At 42.2% G+C, this 27,266-nt stretch overlaps 1 protein-coding gene across 1 annotated transcript in view; it reads right to left on the reverse strand.

Moving 5' to 3' along the window:
• Positions 1–27,266, reverse strand: part of RAB3GAP2 (RAB3 GTPase activating non-catalytic protein subunit 2) — a 470,453-nt gene that overhangs the window by 422,467 nt on the left and 20,720 nt on the right.

Here is a 27,266-nt window from a genome sequence, read left to right on the forward strand (position 1 = left end):
GTGAAATAAATCCATCAGACACTAAAACTTCACCTCCTCCTTGCAGCAAAGGCAAAGAGAATGACTGGGGTGTGTGGGAAGGGAAGTGATACTTAACAGTTTGGCTGTGGTGCTCTTTGCCTCCTCCTGCTGGCCAGGATAGATATTCCCAACAGTCATTGATGATGTTGTGGCCTCTCCATATCTTAGGAAAGAAAGAAGAAATTTATCCCTCCACATTTCCCAAAAATGGACCAATAGTTATAATACCACAAAAAGGTGGAAACCACCTAGTCAGAAAACACAAATATTTCAATATTTGTATTAATAAAAATATCCATGTGAAGAGATGATTTGTGCAGATAACCTAGAAATCTGCTTGTGACCTGTAGAGCAGGATTTAGAACTAGGCAGAGTAGGCATGTGCCTACAGGGACCCTCCATAGAGGGGTGCCTGTATCTGCCTATTATAAATCCCAGTCAGCTTAAAATTACCTTCCTGAATCCATCCTAGTGAGAGTTGAAAAAACTGGTAACAGCTAAATCCCGTTCAGCTAAAGGACATTTGATGGCAGGGCTAGCTGCTACCAGCACTCTCCCTCATTTGTTAGTAGTAGTCATGTGCATACTCTGACATCACATGGTGACTAGTTGCTACCCACAACATGGTGGCTTCATGTAGGTAACTATAAGCACATTATTATTTATAATAAATAATATTAAAATGTATGTTCTAAAAGGGTCTACACCATATTATTGATACTATTATATGTTAAAGAATTATATGATTTTTTTGTAGCCCCCACAAATAGAAATCTGTATCTATAAGCACAGCTGTGTTTCTAGTTGGTAAGGTATCTATACAATTTAAACTTATCTGTATTCTTCATAAACTAAATACAGGATTTACATTGCACCTTCACATACCCTTACCCCTGCTTAAAGTATGGGGTCTGGGGAGGTGCGTTTATTTCAATGCTGTCAGCCATCTTAGTTAATGTCACCAGCACAAAGGTGAACTGAGAGCACGGGGGGGGGGGGGGGTCTTCAGATTTTGGTGCCTTCAGGCATCTGGGCTGGAAATCCAGCCCTAGTGACCTTAATTTATTCGACTTGGAATGTAAATACAGATTCATTAAAAAGGACTTCTTAAAAAATATCCATCTTTATCAATACCAAAATTAAAAGTTCCATATGGCAACATAAACAATAAAAACACCTCATGAGACCTGCAGGCGGGCAGTCTTAGGCGTTTCGGCTTGCCTTAGCTTTAACCAATGGAATGTAAATAGCCAAGGATGCAAGCAATCTCTAGCACAGATTTGCTGCAAGCAACCCCCTGATGGATGATGTAAGCAAATGCAATCATGCAAATTCAAAATATTGTTGGGTTTAACAGAAACTACTTATTGCTCCTTTACGTTAAAGGGCCATTATAGTTAAAAAAAAAAAAAAATGGCATGCTCAAATCTGCTAGAGCATGTAATTTTAAGACTATTGACCCTGCAGTACTGCGTGTTTAAACCCTGCAATGGGGTTGAACACATAGCAGAAATACCACTCGGGACTTGCTGTGCACTGCTGATCCAATCAGCAGCACTAGAGGATGAACAACTTGCGCAGGTGATCAGCAGCGTTTTCCGCTCGGGACCAGCAGTGCAGAATAGCGAGTCCTGAGTAGTATTTCTACTATGTGTGTAAGACCATTGCAGGTCAATATACAGTTCTGCAGGGTCAATAGTTTGAAATATTACCTGACATGACATTACCAAATTTGGCAGCTAAAAGTATACTTACTCTTTGGCACTGTAGTTTTCTTTTTAAATACTAAATCACGGATTTTGCCTACATTGTCCTTGAATTATAATCTATACTGGTAAAAGGATTACCCCATTGTACACCTTGCTGTAATAAATACTTTTACTTTACTTACAGCTTCTATTTGGATTTATTGGATTTCTACTACAGCTGTTACAGAGGTCTTACTCATTCCTGGAAATACTGACAGTCTGTAAATAAACTGAAGCTATTATTTCCTATAAGCTTCACTACAAAGGACTTCTGCTCTTACTGAGGGTTACACGTCCAGAGACTGTAAACAGTAAGTTTCTCCAACCTCCGTATATATTTCTTACTAGTTTATTTGTAGCCATTTTAAAGAGACAGTAGCACAGTAGTGACTGATTACTCAAAACCACATAGTATCTGCAGCTAAATTTCCAGCCTGCAATACCAAATTTTATTTCTTAAAGTGATAGTTCTCACTTCAATGAATAGGCTTGATAAATATGTTGCTGGAATAGCTATAAACCCTAGGCCTTCAGAATCAGAAAAATCACTATAAAAAGGTACTTTTTTTAATTTAAATAAAACTAAAACAACTATGCAATCCTAAGAACAAGGACGAGAAACAAGTTTGAGATTGCAGACTGCCTGCAGAATCCTATTTCTGAGAGAGAAAAAAAAAACTAAGATCAAAAACTGGCCAAAATGTTCCTTTCTTCTTTAGAATGGCTGAGTGGTGAATAGGATCAAGAAAAAAACATCAACAGATATAAATAATCTATAAAGCTTTATCTTTATAGAACCCCAAAGGATGTGGAAGACATAGAAGGCTTGATGCTATCTTTAATACATCTGTATAACTATATTGTTTTATATTTCTTTTTTACACACACACATCTGAAAGACTTAGTAATTTTTCCTGAAACAATCTCAATTTGCCTTATAGTGGAAGAGAAACAGTTTGAATATCAGGTGTCGGCTTTTCCTGTATTTGGGGTTATGAGATAGGGTAATGCATAGTTTCTGCAAAAAGAAAAAAGTTTGCTTCTGAAGGACTCAATCTTAAAAGATTCCAGGCTGGGCACCAAAAAAAAAAAATTATGCTTACCTGATAAATGTATTTCTTTTTTGACACGATGAGTCCACGGATCATCTTAATTACTAATGGGAATACCACTCCTGCTCTGCAGGAGGCGGCAAAGAGCACCACAGCAAAGCTGTTAAATAGCTCCTCCCCTCCCAATCCAGTCATTCGACCGAAGTTAAGGAGAGAATGGAAGAACCAAGGTGCAGAGGTGTCTGAAGTTTATAATAACCAACAACCTGTCTTTAAAAAACAGGGCGGGCCGTGGACTCATTGTGTCAAAAAAGAAATAAATTTATCAGGTAAGCATACATTTTCTTTTCTTTTTAATGACATGATGAGTCCACGGATCATCTTAATTACTAATGGGAATCAATACCCAAGCTAGAGTACACAGATTATACGGGAGGGACAGGAGGGAGGGACAAGACAGGGAACCTAAACGGAAGGCACCACTGCTTGAAGAACCTTTATCCCAAAAGCGGCCTCAGCCGAGGCAAAAGTGTCAAATTTATAGAACTTTGAAAAAGTGAGAAGAGAGGACAAAGTTGCAGCCTTGCAAATCTGTTCCACAGAAGCTTCTTTCTTGAATGCCCATGAGAAAGCAACAGCCCTCGTGGAATGAGTCGTAACTCTCTCTGGATGCTGCTGTCAAGCAGTCCCATATGCAAAAGGTATGATACTCTTCAGCCAAAAAGAAAGAGAAGTAGCCGTAGCTTTCTGTGACTTACGTTTTCCTGAGAAAACCACAAACAAAGCAGAAGACTAAGGATTTTCATCAGACGCCTGCAGGTAAAACTTTAAGGCACGAACCATGTCCAAATTGTGCAGAAGCCGTTCCTTCTGAGAGGTAGGATTAGGACACAAGGAAGGAACAACAATCTCCTGATTAATGTTCCGATCAGAAACTACTTTAGGAAGAAATCCTAATTTTGTACGTAAAACTACCTTATCTAAATGAAAAATAAGGTAAGGGACTCATACTGCAATGCCGAAAGCTCTGACACTATGCGAGCAGAAGAAATAGTCACAAGAAATAAAAAACATTCCAAGACAACAATTTAATATCTAAGGAATGCATAGGCTCAAACGGAGCCCCTTGAAGAACTTTAAGAACTAAATTCAAACTCCATGGAGGAGTAACTGGTTTGAACACAGGCCTGATCCTGAACAAGGCCTGACAAAATGATTGTACATCTGGAACATCTGCCAGATGTTTGTGTAACAAAATAGATAAGGCAGAGATTTGACCCTTTAGGGAACTTGCCGATAATCCTTTCTCCAACTCTTGGAGAAAAGACAAAAGACTAGGAATCCTAACTCTACTCCATGAGTAGCTCTTGAATTCACACCGTAGAGATATTTACGCCATATCTTATAGTAAATCTTTCTAGTTACAGGCTAACAAGCCTGAATCATGGTCTCTATGAACGAGTCAGAAAAGTCCCACATGGATAAAATTAAGCGTTCAACCTCCAAGCAGTCAGCTTCAGAGAAACTAGATTTGGGTGAAGGAAGGGCCCCTGAATTAGAAGGTTCTTCCTCAACGGAAGTCTCCAAGGTGGCAGAGATGACATGTCCACCAGATCTGCATACAAAATCCTGCGAGGCCAAGCTGGTGCAATGAGGATCACAGAGGCCCTCTCCTGTTTGATTCCAGCAATGACCCGAGGAAGAAGAGCAAAACGGAGGAAAAAAGGTATGCTAGACTGAAAGTCCAAGGAACCACCAGAGCATCTATCAGTTCCGCCTGGGGGTCCCTGGACCTCGACCCGTATCTCGGCATTCTGTCGAGATGCCATGAGATCTAATTCCGGCTGACCCCACTTGAGGATCAGGCTGGAGAACACTCCCGGATGGAGTTCCCACTCCCCTGTATGAAAGCTCTGCCTCTTCAGGAAGTCCACCTCCCAGTTGTCTCCGACTGTAACCTGATAAACTGGACCAAGGCTAACTGGGGCCAGGCCAAAAGAGTATTGAAGATCGCTCTAAGTTCCAGAATGTTTATAGGAAGAACAGACTCTGATTCCAAACTCCCTGAGCTTTTAGGGAGCCCCAGACTGTTCCCCATCCTAGAAGGCTGGCGTTTGTTGTTATAATCACCCAAGATGGTCTGCGAAAGTAGGTTCCCTTGGAGAGATGACGCAGAGACAACCACCATTGAAGAGAATTCCTTGTCTCCTGCTCCAATAGTATTCGAGGAGACAAATCCGCATAATCTCCGTTCCATTGCCTGAGCATGCTTAACTGCAGAGGTCTGAGGTGGAACCGAGCAAATGGGATGATGTCCATTGCCGCCACCATCAGCCCGATTACCTCCATGCACTGAGCCACTGACGGCCGAGGAGTGGACTGAAGAGCTAGACAAGTATCGAAAATCTTTAATTTCCTGACTCCTGTCAGAAAAATCTTCATTGATATGGAATCTATTATTGTTCCTAGGAAAGATACCCTTGTATTTGGAACCTAGGAGCTCTTTCCCAAATTTATCTTCCAACCGTGAAATTGCAGGAAGGACAACAATAGATCCGTGTGTGATCTTGCTTGTTGTAGGGATGTCGCCTGGACCAGGATTTCATCCAGATAGGACGCCACTACAATGCCCTGCAAACAAATCACCGCCAATAGCGAACCCAGAACCTTTGAAAAAATTCTGGGAGCTGTGGCAAGACCGAAGGGAAGATCCGCAAATTGGAAGCGTTTGTCTAGAAAGGCAAACCTCAGAAACCTGTGATGATCCTTGTAAATGGGAACATGCAGGTACGTGTCCTTTAAATCCACTGTTGTCATAAATTGACCCTTTTGGACCACGGGAGAATGGAACAAATAGTTTTCATCTTGAAGGGCGGTACTCTGAGGAATTTGTTTAGACTCTTGAGATCTAAAATTGGCCTGAAGGTTTCCTCTTTCTTGGGAACCAAGAACAGAGTGGAATAAAATCCCAAACCCTGTTCCCGTATCAGAACAGGAACTATCACTCCCATGTAGGAGAGGTCTCTTACACAGTGTAAGAACGCCTCTCTTTTTGTCTGGTCTACAGATAATCTTGAAAGCAGAAACCTGCCACTGGGAGGAAAACTTTTGAACTCTAGTTTGTATCCCTGACACTATTTCTACTGCCCATGGATCCTGAACACCTCGAACCCATTTGATTCAATAACAGGCTTCTTGGATTGTTTTCCATTATTGCAAGACTGATTGGGTCTCCATGAAGGTTTAGTTCTTGCTTGGAGGCGGAAGAGGAAGAATACCCCTTGAAATTTCGAAAGGAATGAAAATTACTCTGTCGTCCCCTTTGTTTGTTTCTCTTACCTGAGGGAGAAGATCACCTCCCGTAATATCAGAGATTATATCCGTCAAGCCAGGTCCAAACAAGGTCTTCCCCTTGTAAGGAATCGCTAAAAGCTTAGACAGAGGATACATCCGCAGACCAAGGTTTTATCCATAAGGCTCTGCAGGCTAGAACAGAGAAGCCCAAAATCTTTGCTCCCAGTTTAATACTTGAAGGGAAGCATCCGTAATAAAGGAATTAACCAATTTAAGAGCTTTTATCTTATCCTGGATTTCATCCAGGGGAGTTTCTGCCCTGATAGCATCAGACAACGCATCAAACCAATATGCCGCCGCACTAGTGACGGTAGCAATGCACACAGCTGGCTGCCATTGTAAGCCCTGGTGTACATACATTTTTTTGAGTATTGTCCATAGGATCTTTGAAAGCACAACTATCCTCTAGGGTGGAAACAGCTCCTTCCACCTTGGGGACTGCTTGCCAAACCTCCTTAACCGAATCGGCTATTCATCTTTTTAAATATAGGAGATGGAGGAAAAGGGATAAGCGGTCTCTCCCACTCCTTGGCAATGATCTCAGAAGCTCGGTCAGGTACCAGAAAAACATCTGTCGAGGAAGGCACCTCGAAGTATTTGTTAAGCTTACTGGATTTCTTAGGAGTAATGACAACCGTGGAGTTGTCGTCATCCAAGGTAGCTAAGACCTCCTTAAGTAGTAAATGAAGGTGTTCTAGCTTAAATCTGAACGATACAACTTCAGTATCAGTGAGAGGAATTATACTGTCAGAATCTGAAATTTCACCTTCAGATGCTACCACGGTATCTCCCTCCTCAGGCTTCTGGGAGGAAGCATCCACAATAGCGGATAGAAACCTCCCCTGTTGATATAGATTTCCTCTTACGCTTTCCCTGCCATTGGAAAAGCAGACAACGTATCAGATACTGCAGAAGACATGAGAGAAGCGATGTCTTGTAAAGTAACCCCAGTAGGAGCTGTAGAGGAAGTGCAGGGCACTGCATGTGTGGGCGGCTGGGACATTTGAGGAGAAAGTTGCAAAATAAATTGAGCATTGATATTAGACTCCTGAACAACATCCTCCTTTAGTAAATGATGGTTCAGCAAAAAGTCTATCCTCAATACAAGAGGAACAGAAGGGAATTGGTGGTTCCATATTGGCATAAAAACATAAGGAGCAAGTACCAGCTTGCAAGGGCTCTTGGTCCATGTTTTTCACAGTTAATTGTAACAAAGAAAAATTTAAGACATATCAAAAAAAGGTTACTGTCTTTTTAAATGTTAAACCGTAACTTTTTTTTCCTTTATTAGTGCACTCAATGAAAACAAAGAAAAGAACCCTTCAGAACACCTTTACACCTCAGCAGTACTTTGCTGAGGTGCCTACCCTTCTGAAGAACTCGACCTCACTGACAGAAAAACAGAGCCGTTTTCCCCTACCAACACAAGAGCGCTACAGAGAGAGTCTGGCACTCTTCCAACTCAGTTGAGATGCGCAGTTGCAAATAAAGTCAAGCTTTTCTCCTGATATGCAGAAAAAAAACGATTAGCAAGCTTTCTCTTCCTGGAAAGTTTCTCTTTCTCTTCCTGGCGCGTAATGCTCTCCTTAGTACCGCCCATCGTGGGCGTGCCAATGCCAACATCTCCCAGTCTTGCTTTAATAAAATGAGCCTTTAAATGAAAACCACCATGTTGCAATACCTAAAGCCCCAGTGCCTGCGCTATACTGTCCCAAGAAAGAAACCCATGTCCCATGAGTGACCTTTATTTTTCCCCAGATAAATAAGTGCCTCCTTTCCTGAATCTTATGTCCCAGTAAATAGTTAGCACTTACCTCCTCTTCTACCTGACAGTAAAGGCAACTCTCAGGTTTAAGATGTCCTCTCCCTCCTATGGACCTGTTTTAAAAATACTGAGTCCTTTCCTCTCAGTTTTTCAGGATTAGGGCAGCATCAGTATGGGAGGCGCAGTGAGAATTATGTCCCACAAGTTCCCATTACTCTAAAGCCACCACTGCCCTACTGAAGAGACTGTTGTGGACTATGGCTACACCCTGGACAAAGCAGAACAATCTTGCACTACTTTAAAAATAATAAACTCTTGATTGAAGAATCTTGTTCTAGCACAAAAGAAAGGTTCCCGCTAACCGAAGAAAGACCTCCAATAATACGATAAGGTAAAATATGTAATCAAAATTATTTCAAAAACAGTTCACTAAAAACAGAGTGGGCAAAAAAGCATATGACTATTCAAAAATCAGTCATTCTTTTTCTAGCACCTAACTTTACCACTTCCTAGCTCTAACGTAGGCAAAGAGAATGACTGGGGTGGGAGGGAGGGGAGGAGCTATTGAACAGCTTTGCTGCGGTGCTCTTTGCTGCCTCCTGCAGGGCAGGAGTGGTATTCCCATTAGTAATTAAGATGATCCGTGGACTCATCGTGTCATTAAAAAGAAATTGATTTTCCTTCATAAGGACACTGGCTAATCAGCAAGGCCCACTCATTGAAAGGATAGAAAATATCAGTTCTGGGAAAGGGATACATTTCTTGTCAAGTTTAGACCTTTCCCCAGAAAAATAAAAAAAGAGCTTGAAATAGATGACATTTTATAAATCCTCTCTCTGTTGGTCCTACAATTATACAATCTATGAGAGTAGGAATACTCTTATTTTTAGAAGCAGAATTTGAAACATTGGTTCAGAGAAACTAAAAGAAAAGCCCTTAGAATTACTTAATAAATGATCATTCCTATTGCTTCTTCCAGGAATTTTTATGGATCTTATTTAAATTCCAAACCAGCATTACTCATATAGTCAAAGCAGAACACTTGGCACTCTATTTCATGCAGCGCTACTCATGGCTAAACTGCAATTCATAAAAAGTGATAAAAGCAATAATGAAAAAGCAAAGAGTTGCTGTGATTTGGGGCAAAATGAAAGGAGATGTTTGATGTGCAAAAGAAACTGAACAAGAAAATGTGTTGTTTTTTTTAATACAATTTGTTTAATGTGCAAGTTACCCGTTTCTAGGGAGGAAGAATTAGACTTTTGCATGCACTGCATCTCTCTGGTCTAAGCAGTCAATATATACTTAGGGATGTATTCCTTGTAGACCCATATCTCCAGTTTACAAAGGTTTAATGGTGCACCCGGCCAGCCGCGGTAGTGTACTGCACCCGGCCAGCCGCGGTAGTGTACTGCACCCGGCCAGCCGCGGTAGTGTACTGCACAAGGCCAACCGCGGTAGTGTACTGCACAAGGCCAGCCGCGGTAGTGTACTGCACAAGGCCAGCCGCGGTAGTGTACTGCACAAGGCCAGCCGCGGTAGTGTACTGCACAAGGCCAGCCGCGGTAGTGTACTGCAGCAGGCCAGCCGCGGTAGTGTACTGCACCAGGCAAGCCGCGGTAGTGTACTGCACCAGGCCAGCCACTATAGTGTACTGCACCAGGCCAGCCACGGTAGTGTACTGCACAAGGCCAGCCACGGTAGTGTACTGCACAAGGCCAGCCACGGTAGTGTACTGCACAAGGCCAGCCATGGTAGTGTACTGCACCAGGCCAGCCGCGGTGCTCAACTACAGCAGGCCAGCCGTGCTACTGAACTACAGCAGGCCAGCCACGGTGCTGTACTACAGCAGGCCAGCCACGGTACATCCCTGAGTTTATGCATAGAAGCCACTTTTGACTGTCTCACTTAGCAGAAATGCATTGCGGCTCCTGAAAACAATGTTAAAGGAACAGTAAACAACTTGTTATAAGATGTTTCCATAGTCTTGCAAAAAATTAGCATGCTGGAAGTGTGTGAACATTTGTTTTAATCCATTAATGCCTAGTTTGCTGCAATAGTTTTTAATGACCAATCGTCCCCCATCACTTTCCTTATTTGGAGGAGCCAATTCAGACTCGTTACTGGAGTACACAAGGGTAGCCACAGTCATTCTGTCTGAAAAAATCTCCATTGTTTTGCAGTTTGTATTCTTATAATATCTGCTGAAGCCAATTATAGACAGATTTGTGCTGAGGTTAGGCTTGTGTAATCTGGATTTCAATTTTCAGAACTGGACAAATTACAGAAAAGGGGGCAAAATAAATAATGGAGCTAAAGTGTTAAAAGGATAGGAAAGTCAGAATTAAACTTGCATGATTCAGATAGACACTTTTAAAGGGATACTAAACCCAACAATGGTCCGGCTTCTGAACTTACATTCTTGCTTTTAAAATAAAGATAGCAACAGAATGAAGAAAAAATAGGAGTAAATTAGAAAATTGCATGCTCCATCTGAATCATGAAAGAAAAAATGTGGGTTCAGAGTCCCTTTAACCCTTTGAGTGCTAATGATGGCTCTGAGCTGACAGAGTTTCTCACTCTGGTGCTAATGACGGCTCAGAGTCGTCATGAGCACTCTTCCACCTTGAGGGGGATCTGGGGGCTCCTTACTGCTCCTACCCCGGCGATCGTGCCTGTAGAGTGACAGGCATCGCCGGGGCTTCACGTGATGCGCAGTTATGTCACGCGCAATTATGTGATGACTTCACCGCACAACTTTATTTATACTTAACAATTTTAAGTATAGGAGAAGGGGGCATGCTGCTTAGAAGCCTGTAGCTTAGGCATCTAAGCATCTACAGACCCCCAAGACCCATTGTTGGAAAGGTAATTGCCTTACCTTTCCAACAGTGTAAGTATTGGGGGTCTGTAAAAAAAAAAAAAAAAAAAAAAGTTTTAAAAAATAATAATAATAAAAAAATATTAGCACCCAGGTCTGAAATGGCTTAGCAGCCAAAGGGTTAAATTCACTTCTATAGAGGCGGAGCCTGGAGGAGCAAAGTGATGGACGCTTAATCACTGAGCTCCGTGCATGCAAAGTAGTGAAAATTAGCTAAGATAGGCTTAAGTGGAAGTTGGCTAACTGATCTTGTAGAGGGGGATCTGCCTAAACTTCTAGGCAGTAAACTTGCCTAACACAAGCTGCAATATGAGAACGGGCTGAGCCATGCAGAAAACATACGCAACTCACAGCGTAGCTAATCCGTCATCTTGACGAAAAACCTACTACGATCAGAGTGGAGTGGCTGCAGAGTCGATGTCAGCAAGAAAATAAAGAGACACGCAAATGAGTATATCATACACCCGATCTTGGTGAGCAGCGGGGAAGCATGTACCCTCTTACTGTGCCAATAATAAATAATAAGAGGGGAGGGACTGGAAGCTAGCCCACTGAACTGCCACTTTCTCCAGAAGCCCGTTGTGGCTAGTTTAACAAACACAGTAAAATACCCTGCAGACACATTAAAGGGACAGTCAACACCAATGAAAACTTTATCCCATACCTTAGATCAAGCAAAAAAAAAAAAAAAAAGAGCCTGCACCGCATCCCATCTTCAATAACACTAACGTTAGGTGGCTAATCTTTAATGAACTTTTAGTTAACAGCGGCAGATATGGCCGCCAAACTTCTCCCCCTGTTACGTAGGAGGCTCTGCATGGTTCTGTTCATGCTGTAAATTTATTATGTTTTTTAGGTCACTGTTATATAATGGTCATTTAGGTTTTTTAATTGTGTCACACAACTTGAGGAGACTTAGAACCCATGCCGTCTACCAACACACTCCAGACTGATTGTAATTAAGCAAGATAGTGTTCATTCCCCTAAATATACAACTCCCATAAAGAACATTAACTACACAAGTAACCCTACACCCCTTACTCTTAATGAATTCTTGGGCAGTTAATTTGATTTCACATAACGCCAGAGGATTAAATTTGGATAGTAAATGTAGGACAGCAATTACACAGTACAAATCCTTAGGAGCTAATGTGATCTTTCTCCAGGAAACACATTTCTTAAAATCACAAATACCCAGATACTGGACTAGAGACTTCCCACACCATTTCCATGCTACAACTGACGCCAAAAAACGAGGGGTCTCAATACATACACTCTTCCCTGCCCTTTGTGCATACAGAGACCATAGAGGAAAGGGAGGGTAGATCCCTAATGGTGAGAGGACGTCTTCAGGATACTGATATCTTATTCTGCAATATATATGCCCCCAATGAAAAGCAAGACACCTTCTTTAGGCAAGTGACACATCTTCTAACGGGATGGTCTCAGACCAGGATAATTCTGACTGGAGACTTTAATGTAGACTAAGCACAAAGCTCTAGAAAACATCTCCACTCACTCACCAAGAAAAAGAATAAACAACATAAATTGATCAGGGTGATACAAGACTACTTACTTACACATTCACTAATAGACTCCTGGGCGGCACTTTATGATAATACTACAGATACTACATATTTCTCAGCAGCACACAAATCATACACAAAACTAGATTATATATTTGTCAGCCAAATACTACAATCCGCTCTTACTGTATCCACCATTCACTCATGTGTATGGTCGGATCACTCAATAGTACAACATAAGTTAGTTAACTTTCGAACTGGAGAGCTAAAACATGGACGTATGACCCGTCATGTTTAAAAAAAACAATAGTCAAAGATAACATCACACGACATTTGACGGAATACTGGGAGATCAATACAGGGACGACTAATAATCCTGTTTCAACTTGGGCAGCCCACAAAACTTTTCTAAGGGGTCTACTTATAAAAGAAAAATCTATTTTTAACAAAAAACTTCATACTCTGAGACTAAACTTTCAAAAAGAGATAGACACCCTGGAAAAACAGCATAAACTGACACACTCTAAAAATATATTCAAACACCTCCAAGACAAACGCAAGATACTTGCCAATATCCTTAATGATCAGGCGGTTAGAGCGGCATTTCGACTTAAGACAAACTATTATATCTATGCCAACAAGCCGGATAGATACATGGCACACAAAATTTGCGAGAAAATTAGATTAGCTACGATAACCCAAATTCAGGAACAAGATGGTACTATGACTACCCACCCACAAGAGATTGCTGACGGTTTTGCCCAATACTACAGCATCTTATACGACGGAACTAAAGTAACGCATTCCCCACAGACTGAATCCCTACTAACTGAATTATTTCGCAAAGCGCAATTGCCTTCCTTATTAGACACTGACAGAGATAACTTAAACCGAGCAATTACTGTTGATGAAATACAGCAGGCAATAAGAGATTTAAAACCGGGCAGGTCCTAATGGTCTCCCGGGAGAATATTACAAACTATTTAAATCCTCTTTAATACCCCAAATAGTTAAATTCTCCAACCACATCATGCAGGGATGTGAGATACCTATGGACCTTCTCAGGGCTAGAATTATTGTCATACCCAAACCAGGGAAAAATTTGAAATGGTGCGCCAGCTATAAACCCATATCCCTTATAAACCAGGACTTAAAGATTTTTACCAAAGTCTTAGCGAATAGGTTAAAAATTATTCTACCGGACTTAATACACGCAGACCAGGATGGGTTTGTGGCGGGTAGAGAAGCTCCGGATAATATTAGACGTATAATAACAACAATTGCCCATCTGGTCGAGACAAAAACGCCTTCTCTGGTCCTATCATTGGATGCAGAGAGAAGGCATTTGATAGAATTGATTGGGTATACATGTTTAAAGTCTTAGATAAGATGGGATTTAAGGGTCCTTTTGTTGATGCTTTGCAAAATATTTACTGCAACAGTCAGAGCAGCAAGACACCAATCTAACATTCTAAATATAAAAAAATGGTACGAGACAGGGTTGCCCATTATCCCAGTTACTTTTCGCCCTATGCATGGAACCTCTGGCGGCTTGTAACAGACAGACAATCTCCTGACATTACCGGACTACAGGTTAAAAAAAATGACTACAAAATAACCCTATTTGCGGATGATGTCCTACTGACATTGACCAAACCTTTGACATCCCTCACTAATCTTTATTATGGCAGAATATCTGCACTTAAGATGAACATTCTTCAGAGAATTTTATATCTATTCCGTACACTACCTATCCCAGTCCCAAGTAAAGACCTAAAATCACAACAATCAGAGTTCACCCACTTCATAAACAACAAGAAACAATCAAGATTTCCTCTCCAGACGCTAACTAGGCATAGACAACTAGGAGGCTTGAGGGTTCCCAACCTACTAGATTATGATAATGCCTCTAGGATAGCCCAAACTGCATTACTAGGAACTATATATACTGACATAATGTGGACTAGACTGGAGTCAGATCTGGGAGACTATAACTCACCGGAGGACTTGATTTGGGGCAAATATCTACTCAGGCATGAGAATCGAAATTGCCCCCTAGTTACAAGTTTTTCAAATTACCATTGGAAAACTTTAGTGAAACAGAAACAGCTGTTGCCAGACTTCTCCATTAAAATGCCAATAAGATATCTTATTCCAGCGGAATTTGGGAAACAGTTGGACAAATGGGAAAAACATAATTTATGCTTACCTGATAAATTTATTTCTCTTGTAGTGTATCCAGTCCACGGATCATCCATTACTTGTGGGATATTCTCCTTCCCAACAGGAAGTTGCAAGAGGATCACCCACAGCAGAGCTGCTATATAGCTCCTCCCCTCACTGCCATATCCAGTCATTCGACCGAAACAAGCCGAGAAAGGAGAAACCATAGGGTGCAGTGGTGACTGTAGTTTAATTAAAATTTAGACCTGCCTGAAAAGGACAGGGCGGGCCGTGGACTGGATACACTACAAGAGAAATAAATTTATCAGGTAAGCATAAATTATGTTTTCTCTTGTTAAGTGTATCCAGTCCACGGATCATCCATTACTTGTGGGATACCAATACCAAAGCTAAAGTACACGGATGATGGGAGGGACAAGGCAGGAACTTAAATGGAAGGAACCACTGCCTGTAGAACCTTTCTCCCAAAAACAGCCTCCGAAGAAGCAAAAGTATCAAATTTGTAAAATTTGGAAAAAGTATGAAGGGAAGACCAAGTTGCAGCCTTGCAAATCTGTTCAACAGAGGCCTCATTTTTAAAGGCCAAGGTGGAAGCCACAGCTCTAGTAGAATGAGCTGTAATCCTTTCAGGAGGCTGCTGTCCAGCAGTCTCATAGGCTAAACGGATTATACTCCGAAGCCAAAAAGAAAGAGAGGTTGCAGAGGCCTTCTGACCTCCCCTCTGTCCAGAGTAAACAACAAACAGGTTAGATGTTTGGCGAAAATCTTTAGTAGCCTGTAAGTAAAACTTCAAGGCACGGACTATGTCTAGATTATGCAAAAGACGTTCCTTCTTTGAAGAAGGATTACGACATAATGATGGAACAACAATCTCTTGATTGATATTCTTGTTAGAAACCACCTTAGGTAAAAACCCAGGTTTTGTACGCAGAACAACTTTATCTGAATGAAAGATCAGATAAGGAGAATCACAATGTAAGGCAGATAACTCCGAGATCCTTCGAGCCGAGGAAATAGCCATCAGAAAAATAACTTTCCATAAAAGAAGTTTGATATCAATAGAATGAAGGGGTTCAAACGGAACCCCTTGAAGAACTTTAAGAACCAATTTTAAGCTCCATGGAGGAGCAACAGGTTTAAACACAGGCTTAATTCTAACTAAAGCCTGACAAAATGCCTGAACGTCTGGAACTTCTGCCAGACGCTTGTGTAAAAGAATAGACAGAGCAGAAATCTGTCCCTTTAAAGAACTAGCTGATAATCCTTTGTCCAAACCCTCTTGGAGGAAGGACAATATCCTAGGAATCCTAACCCTACTCCATGAGTAATTCTTGGATTCACCCCAATGAAGATATTTACACCATATCTTGTGGTAAATTTTCCTAGTGACAGGCTTTCGTGCCTGTATTAAGGTATCAATTACCGACTCAGAGAAGCCACGCCTTGATAGGATCAAGAGTTCAATCTCCATGCAGTCAGTCTCAGAGAAAGTAGATTCGGATGATTGAAAGGACCTTTTATTAGAAGGTCCTGTCTCAGAGGTAGAGTCCATGGTGGAAAGGATGACATGTCTACTAGGTCTGCATACCAGGTCCTGCGTGGCCACGCAGGCGCTATCAATATCACCGATGCTCTTTCCTGTTTGATTTTGGCAATCAGACGAGGGAGCAGAGGAAACGGTGGAAACACATAAGCCAGGTTGAAGAACCAAGGCGCTGCTAGAGCATCTATCAGTGCCGCTTCTGCGTCCCTGGACCTGGATCCGTAACAAGGAAGCTTGGCGTTGTAGCGAGACGCCATGAGATCCAATTCTGGTTTGCCCCAACGGAGAACCAATTGAGCAAACACCTCCGGATGGAGTTCCCATTCCCCCGGATGAAAAGTCTGACGACTTAGAAAATCTGCCTCCCAGTTCTCTACACCTGGGATATGGATCGCTGACAGGTGGCAAGAGTCAGTCTCTGCCCAGCGAATTATCTTGGAGAATTCTGACATCGCTAGGGAACTCCTGGTTCCCCCTTGATGGTTGATGTAAGCCACAGTCGTGATGTTGTCCAACTGAAATCTGATGAACCTCAGTGTTGCTAGCTGAGGCCAAGCCAGAAGAGCATTGAATATTGCTCTTAACTCCAGAATATTTATTGGGAGGAGTTTCTCCTCCTGAGTTCATGAACCCTGAGCCTTCAGGGAGTTCCAGACTGCACCCAAACCCAGAAGGCTGGCATCTGTTGTTACAATTGTCCAATCTGGTCTGCGAAAGGTCATACCCTTGGACAGATGGGCCCGAGATAACCACCAGGGAAGAGAATCTCTGGTTTCCTGATCCAGATTTAGTAGAGGGGACAAATCTGTGTAATCCCCATTCCACTGACTGAGCATGCATAATTGCAGCGGTCTGAGATGCAGGCGCGCAAATGGCACTATGTCCATCGCCGCTACCATTAAGCCGATTACTTCCATGCACTGAGCCACCGTGTGGCGCGGAATGGAGTGAAGAACACGGCAAGCATTTAGAAGTTTTGATAACCTGGACTCCGTCAGGTAAATTTTCATTTCTACAGAATCTATTAGAGTCCCTAGGAAGGAAACCCTCGTGAGAGGAGATAGAGAACTCTTTTCTTCGTTCACTTTTCACCCATGCGACCTCAGAAATGCCAGAACTATCTCTGTATGAGATTTGGCAATTTGAAAGCTTGACGCCTGTATCAGGATATCGTCCAGGTAAGGAGCCACCGCTATGCCTCGCCGTCTTAGGACCGCCAGAAGTGAGCCCAGAACCTTAGTAAAAATTCTTGGGGCTGTAGCCAACCCGAATGGAAGCGCTACAAATTGGTAATGCCTGTCTAGAAAGGCAAACCTCAGGAACTGATGATGATTCTTGTGAATCGGAATGTGAAGGTAGGCATCTTTTAAGTCCACTGTGGTCATGTACTGACCCTCTTGGATCATGGGTAAAATGGTTCGAATAGTTTCCATCTTGAATGACGGAATTTGATTAGGATCTTTAAATCCAAAATTGGTCTGAAGGTTCCCTCTTTTTTGGGAACCACAAACAGATTTGAATAAAACCCCTGTCCTTGTTCCGTCCGCGGAACTGGATGGATCACTCCCATTACAAGGAGATCTTGTACGCAGCTTAGGAATGCCTCTTTCTTTATCTGGTTTGCAGATAATCTTGAAAGGTGAAATCTCCCTTGTGGAGGAGAAGCTTTGAAGTCCAGAAGATATCCCTGAGATATGATCTCCAACGCCCAGGGATCCTGAACATCTCTTGCCCACGCCAGGGCGAAGAGAGAGAGTCTGCCCCCTACTAGATCCGTTGTCAGATAGGGGGCCGCTCCTTCATGCTGTCTTAGAGGCAGCAGCAGGCTTTCTGGCCTGCTTGCCCTTGTTCCAGGACTGGTTAGGTTTCCAGGCCTGTTTGGATTGAGCAAAAGTTCTCTCTTGTTTTGAAGCAGAGGAAGTTGATGCTGCACCTGCCTTGAAATTTCGAAAGGCACGAAAATTATACTGTTTGGCCTTTGATTTGGCCCTGTCCTGAGGAAGGGTATGACCCTTACCTCCAGTAATGTCAGCAATAATTTCTTTCAAACCAGGCCCGAATAAGGTCTGCCCCTTGAAAGGAATGTTGAGTAATTTAGACTTTGAAGTCACATCAGCTGACCAGGATTTGAGCCATAGCGCCCTACGCGCCTGGATGGCGAATCCGGAATTCTTAGCCGTTAGTTTAGTCAAATGAACAATGGCATCAGAAACAAATGAGTTAGCTAGCTTAAGAGTTCTAAGCTTGTCAACAATTTCAGTCAATGGAGCTGTATGGATGGCCTCTTCCAGGGCCTCAAACCAGAATGCCGCCGCAGCAGTGACAGGCGCAATGCATGCAAGGGGCTGTAAAATAAAACCTTGTTGAATAAACATTTTCTTAAGGTAACCCTCAAATTTTTTATCCATTGGATCTAAAAAGCACAACTGTCCTCAACCGGGATAGTGGTACGCTTTGCTAAAGTAGAAACTGCTCCCTCCACCTTAGGGACAGTCTGCCATAAGTCCCGTATAGTGGCATCTATTGGAAACATTTTTCTAAATATAGGAGGTGGGGAAAAGGGCACACCGGGCCTATCCCACTCGTTACTAATAATTTCTGTAAGCCTTTTAGGTATTGGAAAAACATCAGTACTCACCGGCACTGCATAGTATTTATCCAGCCTGCACAATTTCTCTGGCACTGCAATTGTGTCACAGTCATTCAGAGCAGCTAATACCTCCCCAAGCAATACATGGAGGTTCTCAAGCTTAAATTTAAAATTAGAAATCTCTGAATCAGGTCTCCCCGATTCAGAGACGTCACCCACAGACTGAAGCTCTCCGTCCTCAGGTTATGCATATTGTGACGCAGTATCAGACATGGCTCTTACAGCATCTACGCGCTCTCTATCTCGTCTAACCCCAGAGCTATCGCGCTTGCCTCTCAATTCAGGCAATCTGGATAATACCTCTGACAGGGTATTACTCATGATTGCAGCCATGTCCTGCAAAGTAATCGCTATGGGCGTCCCTGATGTACTTGGCGCCATATTAGCGTGCGTCCCTTGAGCGGGAGGCGAAGGGTCCGACACGTGGGGAGAGTTAGTCGGCATAACTTCCCCCTCGACAGACACCTCTGGTGACAATTCTTTTATAGATAAAGACTGATCTTTACTGTTTAAGGTGAAATCAATACATTTAGTACACATTCTCATATGGGGCTCCACCATGGCTTTTAAACATAATGAACAAGTATCATCTGCTTCAGACATGTTTGTACAGACTAGCAATGAGACTAGCAAGCTTGGAAAACACTTTAAAGCAAGTTAACAAGCAATATAAAAAAACGTTACTGTGCCTTTAAGAGAAACAAATTTTGACAAAATTTGAAATAACAGTGAAAAAAGGCAGTTACACTAACAAAATGTTTACAGTGTATGTAACAAGTCAGCAGAGCATTGCACCCACTTGCAAATGGATGATTAACCCCTTAATAACAAAAACAGAATAATAAATGACAAAAACGTTTTTTAAACACAGTCACAACAACTGCCACAGTCTACTGTGATTGTTACCCTCCTCAAACACGACTTTGAAGCCTTTTGAGCCCTTCAGAGATGTCCTGTATCATGCAGAAGGAAGCTGAATGTCTCTGTCAGTATTTTTATCTACACAGAAAAGCACTAAAATAGGCCCTTCCCACTCATATTGCAACAGTGGAAAGCCTGTTACTAGGCAAAAATCAAGCCAGCCATGTGGAAAAAAACTAGGCCCCAATAAGTTTTGTCACCAAACATATATAAAAACGATTAACATGCCAGGAAGCGTTTTATATTACACTTTTATAAGAGTATCTATCTCTGTTAATAAGCCTGATACCAGTCGCTATCACTGCATTTAAGGCTTAACTTACATTAATCCGGTATCAGCAGCATTTTTCTAGCAAATTCCATCCCTAGAAATATGTTAACTGCACATACCTTATTGCAGGAAAACCTGCACGCCATTCCCCCTCTGAAGTTACTTCACTCCTCAGAATATGTGAGAACCACAGTGGATCTTAGTTACTTCTGCTAAGATCATAGAAATCACAGGCAGATTCTTCTTCTAATGCTGCCTGAGATGAAACAGTACACTCCGGTACCATTTAAAAATAACAAACTTTTGATTGAAGTTAAAAAACTAACTATAATACACCACTCTCCTCTTACTACATCCATCTTTGTGGAGAGTTGCAAGAGAATGACTGGGTATGGCAGTGAGGGGAGGAGCTATATAGCAGCTCTGCTGTGGGTGATCCTCTTGCAACTTCCTGTTGGGAAGGAGAATATCCCACAAGTAATGGATGATCCGTGGACTGGATACACTTAACAAGAAAAATAAAGGCCTTTACCGAGCAGGAGATATGTTGACACAAAATAAACTATTAACATTTAACCAGTTGCAAGATAGGTTGGCACCGCTCTCTCTCAAGTAGTATTTATACCTACAGCTCACGTCTGCCTTGAGCAAATTTTTATCACACATGCATAACCAGATCAGTACTCCTCTGGAGAGAATTTGTAGCTCTAGCACTAGGCCAAAAAAGCCATTTCACAACTCTATATAGCACTCCAAAACACGGCAAAGGATACTAAATCACACCTAATGCTTAGGTAGGAAACAGACACTGGAACTACGTTAGATATGCAAGAATGGTACGAGGTGTTTTACTCCTCTTGTAGAAGTCTGATCAGTGCAGACTTAAGGGAAAATAGCTTAAAATCCATCTTTAGATGGTATTTGACCCCAGTGAAAACTTCTCATTTTGTGGAGGGAAAAAATAGAAATTGCTACAGGGGATGTGAAGAGGTGGGCACCTATGCACACATGTGGTGGGAATGCCCTGAGGTTGCTAGGATTTGGACTAGACTATCCACTTACCTCAGCACATTACTGGATGATAACATCTCACTAACCATGTCTCAAGGACTTTTGAATATGCCACTCCCAAATTTCCATACACATATTAACACTTTCATTAGGATACTTTGCACTGTAACGAGAATAAGTATTGCTAGATACTGGAAGGAAGGGACACCGACATGGCAGGAGGAAATAGACAAATTTAAAATGACATACTCACTACACAAAACAGCAGCAACAATCTTGGGGACAGTAGAAGTATTTCAAAAAGTTTGGTTCTATTGGTTGATGCAACCCACTTAGGCTAAGTCTCTCGGCGTCACATAGGAGACAGGAGAACTACAACAATTGGAGGAGGAACACACAAAGGCATAGATGGCATGGGTAAGATTAGCTATATCATTATAGTCGATTTTTTATATAATACCTCTTATTCCTAAAAAACTTAACTAGCTTTAGAAATATGTGAGAGTGTTGACACCTAAAAATTGATTTATAATTATAAATGACCAATTATACAGAAGATGTTTTGACTTTTGTCAGGTATTATCTTTTAGTTCTGGAACCATGTTCAGATTGAACTGTTAAAAAGCAATATTATCCTCAACAAACTTTCAAATCGTATACAGTAACAACTAGTCAATCCATATCGAGGAAAAAGAGAATGAACGGTTGATTACAGAAAGTACTGTGCTTTCTATTTTCAAATGCGCTTTGTTCTCTTGGTATCCCTTGTTGAAAAACAAAATTTATGCTTACCTGATACATTTCTTTCTTTTGCGATGTACCGAGTCCACGGATTCATCCTAACTTGTGGGATATTGTCCTTCCTGACAGGAAGTAGCAAAGAGAGCACCACAGCAGAACTGTCTATATAGCTCCCCCCTTAACTCCACCCCCCAGTCATTCGACCGAAGGCCAAGGAAGAAAAGGAGAAACTATAAGGTGCAGAGGTGACTGAAGGTTACATAAAAAAAATACTATCTGTCTTGAATAGACATCGCAAAAGAAAGAAATTTATCAGGTAAGCATGAATGTTGTTTTCTTTTGCATGATGTACCGAGTCCACGGATTCATCCTAACTTGTGGGATACCAATACCAAAGCTTTAGGACACGGATGAAGGGAGGGACAAGACAGGAACCTAAACGGAAGGCACCACTGCTTGCAAATACCAAGTCCTGCGTGGCCACGCAGGCGCTATCAAAATCACTGATGCTCTCTCCTGTTTGATTCTGGCAATCAGACGTGGAAGGAGAGGGAAAGGTGGAAACACATATACAAGGTTGAACGACCAGGGTACTGCTAGAGCATCTATAAGTACAGCCTGAGGATCCCTTGACCTGGAGCCGTAACGAGGAAGTTTGGCGTTCTGGCGAGACGCCATCAGATCCAACTCTGGTGTGCCCCACAGCCGAACCAGCTGAGCAAACACCTCCGGATGGAGTTCCCACTCCCCCGGATGAAAAGTCTGACGACTTAGAAAATCTGCCTCCCAGTTCTCTACACCTGGGATATAGATCGCTGACAGATGGCAAGAGTGAGCCTCTGCCCATTGGATTATCCTTGAGACCTCTATCATCGCTAAGGAACTCTTTGTTCCGCCCTGATGATTGATATAAGCCACAGTGGTGATGTTGTCCGACTAAAACCTGATTAATCTGGCCGAAGCCACCTGAGGCCATGCCTGGAGAGCATTGAATATTGCTCTTAATTCCAGACTATTTATCGGTAGGAGAGCCTCCTCCCGAGTCCACAAACCCTGAGCTTTCAGGGAATTCCAGACTGCACCCCAGCCCAGAAGACTGGCGTCTGTCGTCACTATAACCTATTCTGGCCTGCGGAAACACATTCCCTGGGACAGATGATCCTGTGACAACCACCAAAGAAGAGAGTCTCTGGTCTCTTGATCCAGATTTATCTGAGGAGATAAATCCATATAATCCCCATTCCATTGATTGAGCATGCATAGTTGCAGTGGTCTGAGATGCAAGCGAGCAAACTGAACTATGTCCATTGCCGCTACCATTAGTCCGATTACCTCCATACACTGAGCCACTGACAGCCGAGGAATGAAATGAAGAGCTCGGCAGGTGGACAAAATCTTTGATTTCCTGACCTCCGTCAGAAATATTTTCATGTCCACCGAGTCTATCAGAGTCCCTAGAAATAAAACTCTTGTGAGGGGGGAAAGAGAACTCTTTTTTACGTTCACTTTCCACCCGTGAGACCTTAGAAAGGCCAACACTACGTCTGTGTGAGACTTGGCTAGTTGGAAGGACGACGCTTGAATTAGAATCTCGTCTAGATAAGGCGCCACTGCTATGCCCCGTGGCCTTAGAACCGCCAGAAGGGACCCTAGCACCTTTGTGAAGATTTGCGGCGCCGTGGTCAACCCGAAAGGAAGAGCCACAAACTGATAATGCTTGTCCAAAAAGGCGAACCTGAGGAAATGGTGATGATCTTTGTGGATAGGAATGTGCAGATACGCATCCTTTAAGTCCACAGTGGTCATATATTGACCCTCCTGGATCAATGGTAAGATAGTCCGAATGGTCTCCATCTTGAAAGAAGGAACTTTTAGGAATTGGTTTAGGATCTTGAGATCCAGAATTGGTCTGAAGGTTCCCTCCTTTTTGGGAACTATAAACAGATTGGAGTAGAACCCCTGCCCCTGTTCTGCTTTTGGAACTGGGCAGATCACTCCCATGGTAAAAAGGTCTTCTACACAGCGTAAGAACGCCTCTAATTTTTTATCCATAGGATCAATGAAAGCACAACTGTCTTCAATAGGTATAGTTGTATGCTTAGCCAGGTTAGAAATAGCTCCCTCCACCTTAGGGACCGTTGCCATGAGTCCTTTATGGTGTCAGAAATGGGAAACATTTTCTTAAAAACAGGAGGGGGAGAGAACGGAATAACTGGTTTATCCCACTCCTTAGTAACACTGTCCGAAATCCTCTTAGGGACCGGAAACACATCAGTGTAAACAGGAACCTCTAAATATTTAATAATGTAGAGAGTGGTGTACACAATTGCACACCACACCCTTTAGGGTGCGCCTCCCAATTCGCAATTGACAATTATGAAGTAAGCAATGTAAAAAAATCACAATAGAATATTATGGCAATGAATACAAACAGTATCAGAAAGTGGAACACCCAACACAGTATACTAAACAATTGCTATTTGTATGTCAGTGTCCATTTGAACAAACAGGTCCCAATATGGAGGCGGCAGCACTCTGTCAAAGGATGGTCATCCTGAAGGTCAGATACTGAAAATAGAAAAAAACAGAGGCGCCACCATGGCCCAGTACCACCAAAACAAAGAGAAATGTAGACAGATGGCAATATATATACTCACAAACATATAGCACCCAGATGGTGCTATTGGGGCAGGCTGGAACAGTAGTCCAGCTCACTGATGGTCCTCTCTATAGATCCGATAGAAGTTCCTTGGAGGGCCTAGGTAATATGCCTAGAGAAGAGAAAGGCAAACCAACATGGCCTAGTATTGTTTGAGCCCAGGGAGGATGTTACCAAATGAGTATACTCACAGGAAGCAAAGCACCTCCAGGTGCAATACCAGCAAGCTGGAACCACAAGTCGCCCAGTAGACAAACCCCAACAGGTGATCCTTGACTTCCAGCAGAGATGATATTGGTAAAAAGTTGTATGGTAGACACCACAACTAATTAATGGGTGAAAATACCACACAGGCAAGTGTATATACAGGGAGTACAGAATTATTAGGCAAGCTGAGTTTTTGAGGATTAATTTTATTATTGAACAACAACCATGTTCTCAATGAACCCAAAAAACTCATTAATATCAAAGCTGAATAGTTTTGGAAGTAGTTTTTAGTTTGTTTTTAGTTTTAGCTATTTTAGGGGGATATCTGTGTGTGCAGGTGACTATCACTGTGCATAATTATTAGGCAACTTAACAAAAAACAAATATATACCCATTTCAATTATTTATTTTTACCAGTGAAACCAATATAACATCTCAACATTCACAAATATACATTTCTGACATTCAAAAACAAAACAAAAACAAATCAGTGACCAATATAGCCACCTTTCTTTGCAAGGACACTCAAAAGCCTGCCATCCATGGATTCTGTCAGTGTTTTGATCTGTTCACCATCAACATTGCGTGCAGCAGCAACCACAGCCTCCCAGACACTGTTCAGAGAGGTGTACTGTTTTCCCTCCTTGTAAATCTCACATTTGATGATGGACCACAGGTTCTCAATGGGGTTCAGATCAGGTGAACAAGGAGGCCATGTCATTAGATTTTCTTCTTTTATACCCTTTCTTGCCAGCCAAGCTGTGGAGTACTTGGACGCGTGTGATGGAGCATTGTCCTGCATGAAAATCATGTTTTTCTTGAAGGATGCAGACTTCTTCCTGTACCACTGCTTGAAGAAGGTGTCTTCCAGAAACTGGCAGTAGGACTGGGAGTTGAGCTTGACTCCATCCTCAACCCGAAAAGGCCCCACAAGCTCATCTTTGATGATACCAGCCCAAACCAGTACTCCACCTCCACCTTGCTGGCGTCTGAGTCGGACTGGAGCTCTCTGCCCTTTACCAATCCAGCCACGGGCCCATCCATCTGGCCCATCAAGACTCACTCTCATTTCATCAGTCCATAAAACCTTAGAAAAATCAGTCTTGAGATATTTCTTGGCCCAGTCTTGACGTTTCAGCTTGTGTGTCTTGTTCAGTGGTGGTCGTCTTTCAGCCTTTCTTACCTTGGCCATGTCTCTGAGTATTGCACACCTTGTGCTTTTGGGCACTCCAGTGATGTTGCAGCTCTGAAATATGGCCAAACTGGTGGCAAGTGGCATCTTGGCAGCTGCACGCTTGACTTTTCTCAGTTCATGGGCAGTTATTTTGCGCCTTGGTTTTTCCACACGCTTCTTGCGACCCTGTTGACTATTTTGAATGAAACGCTTGATTGTTCGATGATCACGCTTCAGAAGCTTTGCAATTTTAAGAGTGCTGCATCCCTCTGCAAGATATCTCACTATTTTTTACTTTTCTGAGCCTGTCAAGTCCTTCTTTTGACCCATTTTGCCAAAGGAAAGGAAGTTGCCTAATAATTATGCACACCTGATATAGGGTGTTGATGTCATTAGACCACGCCCCTTCTCATTACAGAGATGCACATCACCTAATATGCTTAATTGGTAGTAGGCTTTCGAGCCTATACAGCTTGGAGTAAGACAACATGCATAAAGAGGATGATGTGGTCAAAATACTCATTTGCCTAATAATTCTGCACTCCCTGTATAAAATAAAAATCTTTAATAACACAGCGACGCATTTCTCAGCCTCCTATGGGCTGTTTCATCAGGCTATAATAAAACATTAAAATATACACTTACCTCTAAATATTTGTCCATTTTACACAATTTCTCTGGAACTACAATAGGGTCACAATCATCCAGAGTAGCTAAAGCCTCCCTGAGCAATAAGCGGAGGTGCTCTAGCTTAAATTTAAATGCCGTCATATCTGAATCTGTCTGAGAGAACATCTTTCCTGAATCAGAAATCTCTCCCTCAGACAGCAAATCCCTCATCCCTACTTCAGAACATTGTGAGGGAATATCGGATACGGCTACTAAAGCGTCAGAAGGCTCAGCATTTGTTTTTAACCCAGAGCTACTGCGCTTCCCTTGCAACCCTGGCAGTTTAGATAAAACCTCTGTGAGGGTAGTATTCATAACTGAGGCCATATCTTGCAAGGTGAAAGAATTAGACGCACTAGAAGTACTTGGAATCGTTTGTGCGGGCGTTACTGGTTGTGACACTTGGGGAGAACTAGATGGCAAAACCTGATTTCCTTCTGTCTGAGAATCATCTACTGCCAAACTTTTATAAGTCAAAATATGCGGTTTGTAATTTATAGACATATCAGTACAAGTAGGACACATTCTAAGAGAGGGTTCCACAATGGCTTCTAAACAAATTGAACCATGAGTTTCCTCAGTGTCAGACATGTTTAACAGACTAGTAATAAAGCAAGCAAGCTTGGAAAACACTTTATTTAATGAAAAAAACACAATTTGCAAAAACGGTACTGTGCCTTTAAGAGAAAAAAAGGCATACAAAAAAACACAAACTGCAAAACAGGTTAAAATTGCTTCAATTTTTCTGAAATTTTAACAGTGTACCTACTAAGCCTTAGAAGGATTGCACCACAAGTAACAAAGCAATAGACCCCCAAATGAAAAAAACGGATTGATAAGTGTCTAAAACCGGTTAAAACCCCTTGAAGCACCTTGCCACAGCTCTGCT

The sequence above is a fragment of the Bombina bombina genome, chromosome 4 (genome assembly GCF_027579735.1).
Source record: "Bombina bombina isolate aBomBom1 chromosome 4, aBomBom1.pri, whole genome shotgun sequence".
NCBI lineage: Eukaryota > Metazoa > Chordata > Amphibia > Anura > Bombinatoridae > Bombina > Bombina bombina.